Source organism: Cygnus olor, chromosome 5 (genome assembly GCF_009769625.2).
Source record: "Cygnus olor isolate bCygOlo1 chromosome 5, bCygOlo1.pri.v2, whole genome shotgun sequence".
NCBI classification, from domain to species: Eukaryota; Metazoa; Chordata; class Aves; order Anseriformes; family Anatidae; genus Cygnus; species Cygnus olor.
In genome coordinates, this window is record NC_049173.1 from 2,138,282 (window position 1) to 2,150,472 (window position 12,191).

Below are 12,191 nucleotides of genomic sequence, written 5' to 3' on the forward strand. Positions count from 1 at the left end.
TTGCTGGTGTCACAACTTTATGGCAAGATACTAGACAAATTATCTGTAAAACTCAATATCATTAATTACTGCTCAGGGTGAATGTCTGTGACACCTGGTAAAGGTATGTACCCTGTTTCTGGATGACTGTCACCTTGCAAAGGATTTCAGCCTCCATATAACTGTGGACTCACAGGACTACATACAACTCCTGAGTTTCTCAAGTGATTTCAGCAAAATTACACTAAATTTGACATTGGCCCATCTTGTCTTCTAAATATTCTTCTCTGAGAGATTAACTTTATCCTCCTATCATGAGATGGCTCCAGTCTCATCTTGTCCAGTGATTGCTGGAAATAATTTTCTGGTAGTTGCCCTCTTTGCTCTTGATCTCTTTGGTCATCACATTAGTAATTTTGTTCTTCTGTAACATGAATGTCCAGTTCATTTTCATTCTTATGCAGCTGATACCTAACTTAATTTCTTATTCTATGCCATATTGCCCTCCAGAGCTGTCTATGAACTTCCATGGCCTTCCACCATTAGTAATTGAATATCTCTAAATTTCGTAATATTCTTCTCCTTTGTACTGTAGAAGTGAGATGACCCTCACTTTGTGCTGGAGTGCCTTCCATACATGATTTGCACTTGTTCTGAACAAGAGGCTTTGTCTCTTGCAGCAAAAGCTAAATGTATGCAATCTGGGATGCGTTTAATCATTGTGGAAGAGAGATTTTTCAGCTCAGCTGGTGTAGCCTTTGCAATGTTGCTCTGATTTAAAATTGCCTGAATTGGATTTCCAAGGAAGTTTTGAACTTAACTCAGTTTATTACTTGGAGACTAAGTGTGTCCAGAAATCTGGTATTTATGGGCATCAGATGACAGTGATTTCTTGGCTTGAAAGCTTGGTAGACTACAAGAAAAAAACACAAAAAAGGCAACACTTCAGTTCTTGAGAAAAAAACATTACTACACAGTGTGGTGAAATAATTATCTGCCCTGTACACTTTGAATGAAATGAACCCTGTGAAGGCACTTATTGAACCATGAGTGTAAAGAGAAAAGAAAAAGACAGCAATCACCTTGCATTCAGTGGGGTGGGAAAATCTACCAACAGCCAGCATATGTGGTTGCAATTTCCTATGTTCATAGTCTTCACATCTCATAAATAGGGTACTAATACTGGGGTGTGTTGTCTCAAGTGAGACGTGTCTAGTCTCAGATATTTGTTGACGGTTGCGTTTTTGTTTTGTCCCCTGGATAGAGCTTACCTGTAGCATTTACCAGTCCATGATAGCCAATATTTATTTTATCACTATATGAAAAACTTGGGATCAACTTTGCCTTATGGCAAAAAAACGCATAATTATTTATTTTTACAGAGTCACCTCTGCCAACGTTGACTCACAAATTAGCATTCAGTTAATTCATCTACAGCAGAGGATAAGGAAGGAATATGTAACAGCTCTCAGATTTTACAGACACAAGAATATACAATATTCTAAGGATGTCTTACTGCGACACAAAAGGTAATATATATGTGAATGCATTTGAGGGATATTTGTGCCACAAGCACTACAGAAATTTTGCTTTTAGTCTAAGATTTTGAAGGATCTTGGAGAAATGTTTCTATTCACTCATAAATACAGTTTTACTTAAGGAACACTTGAACCTTTCACAGAGTGATAGGCTAATCTCTTGCTGCTTGCCATGTATTTTTAATAAAGCCTGGACAAAGCTACAGCTGAATTTTGTTATTGAAGAAGGCTGGGCAAAATGATTTAACACAAGTTATTTAGTAAATCAAACCCTGGGAAACAGTGGAAAGGATTGAAGAGTTGAGCGAAGGTTGATTTCCACATCAGAGTGCTAAGCAATGAACAATGATAAGACAGAGTTTAATTTAGTAATGAATAGAAGTTATCAATAACCTACTGGTTTTACACCAGTGATAACAATATAATTAGATTTGAAATCAAAAGATAGAGATGAAAAAACTCAATTAGTAAGATAAAAAATGTAAATGGTGGAAAGTGCAGTTTACTGGATTAAAGGAAGTATGAAAGGTTAATTGGGAGCAAGAACTAAAGGAAAACTATTAGCAAGAATCTGGAACTGTTCAAAACAGTGCTGGGAAAATTACATGATAAAGCTGGGAACCGCACACCTAGGAAAGATAAGGAAATTGCATACAGGCATCCCCTCTCTGCACAGACTAAGGAGGAAAGATATTATATAGCAAAAATTCTACCTGTGGAGAAGGGAGGGTGGCAAAGCACCCAGCCAGCTAGGAGACCTGCCCTGGGCACTGTGAGCACTGCATCCTCCCTATTCCCCACGGCAAATCCTGCAGAGCTTTCATCCCTGAGCCCAAGCTGCAAACTAGCTTTGCTTGGGTGGGGGCATGTCCTGCACCTGCTCCTCGCCGGTGGTTCACAGCGGGTACACAGTCTGACAACAGCCAGGTGAGGACAGACAGACCTGCAGCACCCTGTGCCCAAGCTGGGTGGCCACTGCTGCTGGCTGGGGGCTGCGGCACAAGCACGTGAAGCCACTCCATTTTTTCCTTGTCTCTCCTTACTTTATTTCTTTCCCTTTTTGTTAAAATAGGGATGATTGAAGGAGGAAGGCAGCTGGAAGGAATGGAATTGGATGGATTTGGATCCATCTTTCTGAATAAAATAAAAATTAAAATAAAAATAAAAATAAAATAAAAATAAAAATAAAATAAAATCAAAATAAAATAAAATCAAAATAAAATCAAAATAAAATCAAAATAAAATCACCCCCTCCCCCAAAGCTGCCCAAACAATCAGTCTTTTCTGAATTGAAATCTTTCACAAGAATACTAAAAAACAATATTATGATTTTCCATCCTGCGGAAAGCTCATTTCACTAAATGTAGGAAAAGTCAAGACATAGCTGAACTGAAGTTTCTAGTTCTCTGCTGATGGGAATGGTAAACTATTGAACCAGTCAAATCAGATTTGTCTGGGAGAGAACTCAGTCTTACTGTGGTTTCCTTCCAGAACAGAAACGATCTCTCCAGTGTAACTGGAAGGGGACATAATGCATGCAGAAATTACAATAAAATGAATTTTTGACCTGGCCATGAAGCTCCAAATGTAGTTATGGTTTGAATTTGTGGACCTTAGCCTTAGCATATACTGCAAAACTACAAACTTCTTGTTTCATAAGGCTTGGCTAAGCAAAAAATTACTTATAAATATAAGGTGCAGTTTCACTTCAGTCATGAAAAGAAATAAAAAAGTAAATGTTCCCTGCAACTCACACATTCTGAAAATTACTTTTTCAGGTATTTCTCGTGTTAAGATGAGTTTTCTAAGCCTAAAAACCTCAGACTCATAGAACTACAATCAAAGCTCACGTAAAGCCTGAGAGGCAGGCCCACACAAACCTCATGAAATTCAACAAGTGTGAGGTCCTGCACCTAGGCCGGGGCTCTCCATGGCACAAATACAGGCCAGGCAATGAGCAGATAGGGGGCAGCCCTGTGGAGAGAGGCCTGGGGGTGGTGGTCGATGAGAAGCTTGATGTGAGCTGGCAATGTGTGCTTGCAGCCCAGAAAGCCAACCATACCCTGGGCTGCATCAAAAGCAGCGTGGCAGCAGGGTGAGGGAGAGGATTGTGCCCCTCTGCTCTGCTCTCGTGAGGCCCCACCTGGAGCCCTGCGTTCAGCTCTGGGGCCCCCAGCACAAGAAGGACAGGGACATATTAGAATGAGTCCTGAGGAAGGTCACAAAGATGATCGAGGGGCTGGAACACCTCTCCTATGGAGACAGGCTGAGGGAGCTGGGGGTGTTTGGCCTGGAGAAGAGAAGGCCCTGGGGAGACCTTACAGCAGCAGCCTGCGACAGGACAAGGGGGAATGGCTTTAAACAAAAAGAGGGTAATTTAGATTAGATATAAGGAGGAAACTCTTCCCTCAGAGGGTGGTGAGGCCCTGGCACAGGCTGCCCCACCCCTGGCAGTGCCCAAGGCCAGGCTGGATGGGGCTGGGGGCAGCCTGGGCTGGGGGCAGGGGGCCCTGCCATGGCAAGGGGCTGGAATTAGATGGGCTGTAAAGGTCCCTTCCAGCCCAAACCATCCTGTGATTCAATGAAAGTAGCACTTTGTTTCTGATGACAAGAATTTATAATAGATGCCTCAAAGGAAAGCTGGAGTGTGAAGTAAACAGATGAGGAATAATCTGCTCTGCAAATGAGGTTTTACCTTTATAGCTAGGGATTGCTTTGAGTGGTAGAACGTGAATTTTCATCTCTTCCACAGCATTTTTGTTATGACTAACTGCAGCCACTCTGGATATTCCTAATATTCATCTTAGCCACTAATTCTAGGTCTTGCCATCATCTTAATTTCATTGACTCACTTAAGTGGTGAGTTCCATGGGGAAATCATTTGTTTTGCATATAAAAACATTTTTTCTTTTTAAATTCTTCGAATGTTTTCATGCTGCAGTGTCGAGATGGGGAAGTAAGAATTTCCCAAGCTACCTTCTCCAGGACGTTTGTTATCTGCTAAATACTGATATTCCCATGACATTTGTCTCTTTTTCTGGGTAATCTGTCCTCATCTTTTTAGTCCCTTGCTCACCAAATCTGTTATTTTTTTTCAAGCCAGAATCTTATTTTACCTCCTTTCCTTGAATCCCTACTAGTTTTGCATTTTCCTTCTGCAGTGAGGTGTGCCAGGCATATTCCAGATGAATCTCACTGGTGCCTTGCTCAAAAGCCTTTAGTTTTTGTCTGGTTCACACTTTTGACCATTACGTATTTCAGCATATCTGCTTTATGGACCACAGACAAGCATCAAGCAAAGTTTTCGATTATACTTCAGTGCAGGTTACTCTATTTTTTATTTTTTTTTAGTTTCTCCAGTAATATACAGCTAGATGCCAATTTTTAAGAACTTTCCAGATGAATGGAATATGATTTCCCTGATTGCTATATAACCTGTGTTGAATGAAGAAATTGTAGTCATTCTCCAGAAGAATTGCCTATATTGTAACAGCACATTTTATAGGTGTTCAGCATGCCCTTTCATCATATAGAAGTTACAGGGATTGTGGAGAAGTGGAGACTAGCGTTTGGGCATAAATGAACCATGTTCAAACATAACAGCTACATTAAATATTCTCAATACCTTTTCCTTTCAAGTTATGAAGCCCTTTGAAAAGTCCTTCTGACTTTTATCACCTCCTGACGCTGTAGTAAAATGCTGTGAAGAGCAACTTTCTTTAGGCTTTTCCTTTGCATCAATAAACTTTATTTTGAAAAGTTTTGTCTCAGAATATTTCAGGCAAGACTATATCAGACATTAACTCTTATTTTCTTGCACTGGTGTTCAGATTCCTCTTTGTTGAGCTTAAGAGGCCACAATGGGAACAGGAAATGGAGAGCACTATTTTTTTTTTTAACAAATTATCGAGAGCATCTATGTCTCCAGAGCTACAGCAATTCTCAGCATGCCCTCAGAGGTTCTCACGTGGAACATTAGAAAGCAAACTGTGCTAGAAGCAGGCTAAAGCACATAATAAAGTCATAAAAGACTGTTTCTAAGGAGAAATGGGAGGGCAGGAATAGCAATGTTTTGGAGCATTTGTATTTACTTGCAGGGATACAGACATTTTAAAGGTGTCACTGTTCATCTATCTGCTCACTTAATGAGGGAGACGCAAACAGGAGAGACAAGTAAACCCACCAGTCAGCCTGATCTTCCTCTCGACCCACTGGTCACCAACCCATATCCTCTGTGAGCACAGTTTCACATGTCCTTCAGCAAGGATCACCCACCCTCAGTGGCACAGCTTTGGTACCCCAGGTGTGGCCCCTCCGGGAAGAGGTGATGGATTTTGTTCCTGGCTGACAGCTACCACGAGTGCCTCAGCTGGAGTCATTGCTGCTTTGGATTACTCTAAGGCAAATACAAATTTGGGCTTAGTTACTAAAACCCCGTCTTAATTCTTCTGCAGACATCATAAATATGCTTAAAGAAGAGAAAATACAACTGTCGTCATTATACTTGAATAAACTAAGCTTAAATAGATGCAAAATCCAGTGTGTTATGCAACAGGCATTTCTTTCATTATTTAGTTGGACCTGTTGGCTATTTACATTTAATTTGTCCTTTTTATGGTAGAGAGTAATTAACCCAAGCATTCTTGCCAACCAAATAGTGAGGACTTTGTACTGGAGCAGAGCAAATTAAACTTTGATGCAACAACGATGACTGCCAGATACTTAAAGGTGAATCATAAAGGCTTTAAAAATCCTGCTCACAAGATTCTCAAATGTGAACAGAAGCCTTTGGCTTTAAATGGTAATTAGCACTGTAGTTAAACAGAATTTGAAATTAAAATGAGGACCCACACATTTTCCTGGAAGTTGATCTTCACTGGTCTGGCCAAGACAACTATTTCATAGTAAACCTGCTGGAGTTTGAAATAACATTTCATTTCCAACCCAGGGCTTTCTGCACCTGGGGATTAAAACCTGGTGGCATTTGTCTTTGGTCTTTAAGGACAGCTGCTCACTTCATTCAAGTGATTCCCTGCAAAACCAGGTCCAGTCTGCTGGAATTTCAAGATCAATCTAAGAGCCATCCTGTCTCCTCTGCACTGCCAAGCACCCTATGGGCCACTGCTACACCTAACAAAATTCACCCCTTCAGAGCAAAGCACACTTGCACAGAAATGGCACTTTGCTGGAAAGATTGGCGGCCTTATGTCTGTGCTGCAGACCTTTCAGAGGCCCTCCAATATGCGGTCACCATTATGTGTGCACTGTAGCTCCTGGTGCAACAAATGATGCCATTGGTATTCACGGAATTGCCAAAAAAAAAGTTTTCCATGCAGATAGTGTTCCCATTTTGATTCTTTGGAGATCATCACTGTAACTAGGCCCAGATGCTGCTTGTAAGCAGGCTGTTTGTCCATCCCCACGCAGGGCTCACAGTGCTTGCAGATTTCTGGGTGGAAACCTCATCTCCTGCTCTCGCAGCCTGCCTGGGTTAGCCAAGCAGGTAATGTGAGTAGACGTTATTACTAACAAGGTTATGCATAAAGTGACAGTTTGCACACTCTGCGAGTCTTCTATGAATACTGCTGCCTTTGCTATACAACAAATATATAATTCACAGCTTAATGAGTGATAGCTGAGCATGGTGGAGCAGACAGCACCATCAGCTGGGAGACGGCTAGCTTCATCTCCAGTTTGTGCTGTAATTTCCTTTGGGCTTTGCACTATTTAATATCATCTGGGATGATAATAGCGTCTGAGAATATTCTTAGTATTCCTCTTGTTACTCTGCTAGTAGTGGGCTACGTTGCTTTTTCACTGCTTGCCATCCAAAACTGCATGCTGAAGGCAGTCTAGTATTAATACTGTGCTTGAAACTTTCCCTAGGATTGTGCCAGGATCTGTTCAAGTAGTTGTTCTTTCTTCCAATGCATTTATCACCTGAAGACCGAGCACTGCAAGTACTTCTGCATGCACTGAGATGCGTTTTGAGACTTAGAGACCAAACAGTAGAACTCCAGTCCAAAGCGAGAAAGCAATGATGCCCCATGGTGGAGTTTCAAATCCAGAGGGAACTCAATAACCAGAGCACCTGTCAAAGCAGCTTTGAGTCAAGAAAGAGAACTACAACTGGGGTCTTGGATTAAAAACAAATCCACCTTACAAAGTGGACAAAGGTTTAAGGGGCAGATGAAAAAGCCAAAGAATATTATGTTGCCCACATTTTTCTGTGCTGAAGCTTTCCAGAGTGGGCAGGTGAGCTCAGGCTGCACCACAAGCCTTTGAACTCTATTGGCAAGGGCTGAAGCAATTCTTGATTTGAAGTCAGAAACAAGAAAGTTTCAGAGTTTCAGAACCCAAGGGCCAAAGAGGGTAGCAATAAGGAAAAGTTCTGGGAGCCCCTTCAAAAAACAGCAATTTGCTAGTGCCAGGCAGGCAGATTCAGTCACTGGAATGAGCCCAGAAGTTTCTGAAACTTGCAGAAAACTGCAGGTGGTCCCCTTGTGCATCACATCTGCATTTTGACCTGCTTCTCAACCCCATCCCAACCCAGGTCCTGCAGTACCAAGCAACAGCTCCAAGACTCAGACAGGTTGAAGGGATCTTTGCTGCATCAAGGCAGCTTGTGCATCTACCCCAGGTGTTTCACATGAACCCATTGGCATTTTTTTCAGTATACTTTGTTAAGGAGACTTTTTACAGAAGTTAATCCTTGGACTTTTTCCTCCAGCTCTCCCAAAACAGAATGAATCTGACAGGTGAAACATACTCAGAGTCATATACTATAATTTTCAGTGATTTACAACATGCACTCTGAACTGGCTGCGTGCCAAAAACATTTGAAGATTAAGGAATAGGAAAGAATTAACAGCATTATAGGGCATAATAACTTACTTCAGCCTTGAAGTTGAGGTTTGACACAATTCACTAGAGTTGTTTTTTCCTTCTCCTTTGCAGTTCTTGGCAGTCAGCAGTGTTCCTGCATTATTTAAATTACCAGAAACAGCACTAGCTGGAAGCACCAGTAACCCAAACTTCAACATTTAGGTTTGCCTGGATTTTTTTGGTGTTTACTTCACTCAGGACTCACCCCCAGATGAAGGACCTGTCCCCCACAGCCCATGGTTCAGGTACAGTGCTTTGTGCAGCTCCGCATGAGGTTTGCTGCACTACATCAGCACATGAGCTGCCTGCATTGCTCCCATGGGTGCTGCAGTACCCAGGCGAAGATGCAGGCCCAGGACTGTCTTTTTATGGCACATTTTCCCAAAACCTTTCAGAAACCGAGGTCCTTTTCTCTGCAGCTCTGACTGTGGAACAAAACTGTTTCCTCGTTACTCACTAAGTGATCGCATGCTCACACCAGAGGACTGCTGAGGAAAGAAGCAGACTTTTGTTCCCAGGTAATGATTTTTTCGCCTTTGATTGAGATAGCAGAGCTTATTGGTAGGTGGTATGGAAACTGTGGAGTCTAAGCACCAACCCTGCTCCAAGCTGGTAAGAGCTTTTCTTTTGGAGAGCTGCTCCCAAAAGGCATAATTTTGGGGATCTGCTTTGCAGATAAACGTGCTGTAAAAGGGAAAGTCTTGCTAACCCAGGAGAAAATATCACAGCACCAAGTTGCCTTCACATTCTTCACTCGTTACAGTATTAATTGCAATGACCAAGGCTGAAGCTTCTTCCACCACTTCACCAAAGAAGATGCTTCATTATACCCATGCCTGGGGGCTCTTGCCTAGATTTTGTCTGTCTGCCAATGTGTGCCAGCAACTTCTTACCAAGGGAGAGTGCCTTTCAGCATTAAACATCCAACAGTGTTTTCCACTTAAAGTTCTCTACTCATTCAGTAGAAACTAGATTGCAACCAAAAAGTTGTTTCTCAGAGATTATTATCCACCACCCATGAGTACTTCAGTTGACTGCTTAGATAATGTTCAGTGCAGCTAGAGACCCAGACATTAAAAACAGAGCTCTCTCCTTTTATCGGCTCCCCGATCTAACATCATCTTCCACAGTGCTCTGCCTTATGTCTGCTCTAAGGTCAGTATTTAGTGTTCATCAATGTAGTCTAGTGATATCCTCAATTATCTTTTATTTTCACATTAATGGTCTTTGGAACAGGCTCTTGAGAGATAAAATACCAATTTAAATATATTATTTTTGTCTGTGGCTTCCAGAAAAAAAGCTTCTTTGCTGTTTTATTGTCTTGCCTTGCTCTCCATCTGACCCTCCACAAACAAGCACACACATTTTACATATTATTTTTTTTTCCCAACCTCAGGAGCTCATGACAACTGTAATTTTTTTTTTTAAATACAGACTTCCTTACAGGTGAAGATAATTTAAAATGTCTGTCTGAGGTCTGGGATGAAATTACTTGCAAACAAACAAGTGAGAATTGAATTTATCTCAGGATATCTGAGAACTGTGATTATCTTCCATACGCATCTTTTGTCCTATCTCCAGAGATGCTTTTGCTTGTAAAAAAATATTTACCAGTTGGTCCCCTTTTTGTTCTTGTATTTTACTCTATGTATAATTATTTAACTAACAAATTAGTTTAGATATACATCAAAGCTCTTGCCCATGTTTTCAGTAGTTAAATCATCCTGCTGAAAATGAACTGGAATATTGTTTTATAAGTTTGATCTTTTCACTTCAACAATTTGACTCACTAATACAAAAACAAGTTTATTACAACTTCTTTGGTTATGAACGGAACAGTATTTTCCCATTTTGGCAGTAAGTATTAGTTCGTCTAATTGTTTTTCATTGCTTTATTTGAAAATAGAGCAGGAACATAAAATAGGAAATAAAAATGTTTTATTAAGTATCCATTCTAATAGGAACAGCATTTACTATTCATAGCAATATTCATAAAATTACTTATCTTAATTCCTCAATCATCCCCTGTGCAAATGCTTGGAAAATGAATGAGCTAATTAAAGTAGATGTTAGTGGAACAAGGACATTGGGGCTCACTTTGAACAAGGAAAAACTTCATGCAGCTCATTAAAGCTCTGAGTTTTAAACATGGCTAGGGGAGATACCTGTTTCCTTAGAGCATCTGCAGTACCTATTCCACTGGTATGTTCACCACCCAGGTAATGTGGGCATCAGGAGCACATCAGGAACACCTACAGCAGCAAAACAGCTCTGCTGAGTGACAGACAGCCTCCCCAGGCATCCCCTGGGCTGCCTGCCTTGAAGAGAGTTTGGATCCCAAAGACAATTACAGATCATTCTGCGACCAGCCACACAGCCCAAACCAAAGATAGCATGAACAGCACTGGGAAAACTCAAGTAACAAGAGAAGGGGATCTAAAACATAAAAGGACAGCAGCCTCTCAAGGCTTGCTCTGTAAGTTTCTGGAATTAATCAGAGCCAAGGGAGAAGCACGACAGTTGCTGGTTTGGCATAAACTGTGCCCAGTTTTGTTCCGCTTATTAGGGACATAGATAGGAGAAGGGTGAGAGTCCAGCCACCTCCCTGCCTGCACCAAAGGCAGCTGGATAGCCCCTGCAGACCCACCTCTGGGCTGGCACAGGCTGCAAGGGCAGCTGAGGTCTCCTGGGAGAGACCCCCAAAGAAGTGGAAAGCCAGTTATTTCGTCAGAAATCTCCACAGATAATACCTCACCAGCAGCCCTTGCATCTTCAAACTGAATTTAGAGGGAGCTAAGATAAACTTCCAAAATTGCTATAAGATCTGTGGCTCAGCTGTTCTGCTTACCAGGAATATATGTTCCTGTTGAGAAGAAACAACACCCATCTCTACCAGCCTGTAGAAGAGACAACCTCTGCCATATAGCAGGCTTTATAGCTGCCTGAGCCCCACCTTCTGTGAGTTATAGCCAACAGCTGACCAGAGGATGGTTTTAAAACAGATCGCTGATTAGCCCTTTCTGAAAGCAGTTTCTTGACTTCTACTTGTATTGGAGGATGCTACAAATCCAGTGTAACTGTCCTCAAAGTATCATCTTCAGAAATATTGTGGGTAGCTCATAATCAGGATAAATGAAAACTTCAAAGCATAGGAGTCTTTCATTAAAATCAAGAAGCAGCTCTGAAAGTCTCATTTATCCCTTGTCTGGGTGGGTGAGGACCAACCAAATATTACATGCTCTGTGAATTATTCCTGTTGGTGCCGAGCCTCAGGTAAGGCTCCACAGTGTGATGGACAAACTGAAGTGGAACCTGGGTCTTCTCCTTGGATCTGCTTAGGAATTGCTGATCCTCTGTGAGCCTTATTTGCTCATATATTAAATTTGAACAATAAGACAGATCTGTGTGAAAGAATTTATGGGTGAAAAGTCTTTTATAAGGACAAAATATTGCTAATAGCTTGGCGTGGAAATTTCACAGTGATATTCAAATAATTTTCTTTGAGCAACAGCAATATTCAAGAACAAAGATTTATTCAGTTAACAACATCGTGGTCTCAGTGGTGGTTTGGTTGAACTCCCCAGGCAGGCAGTGGAAACGTGACTAGATAGCAGCTCTCAGGATGCTCCCATCTGAGCCCGTCAGCCTCAATTCTCTCCTCGATCAGGAGATGTTTAAGGTGCTCTTCCACTTCCAGCACCTGCATTGCAATGGGAAGCATTTTGTGATGGCATTCCTCAGTCTATGAATTCTAAGGGAAATCTAGATGACATGGTGGATGATATATTT

General features: G+C 41.5%; 1 long non-coding RNA gene across 1 annotated transcript; it reads right to left on the reverse strand.

Moving 5' to 3' along the window:
• Positions 1 to 4,546: 4,546 nt before the first annotated feature.
• Positions 4,547 to 11,297, reverse strand: LOC121071548. Its single transcript, XR_005820687.1, has 3 exons — positions 11,251 to 11,297; positions 10,568 to 10,654; positions 4,547 to 5,913 (listed from the first exon to the last, which is right to left on the reverse strand). It is a non-coding gene; the product is annotated as an uncharacterized LOC121071548 (long non-coding RNA).
• Positions 11,298 to 12,191: the final 894 nt, after the last annotated feature.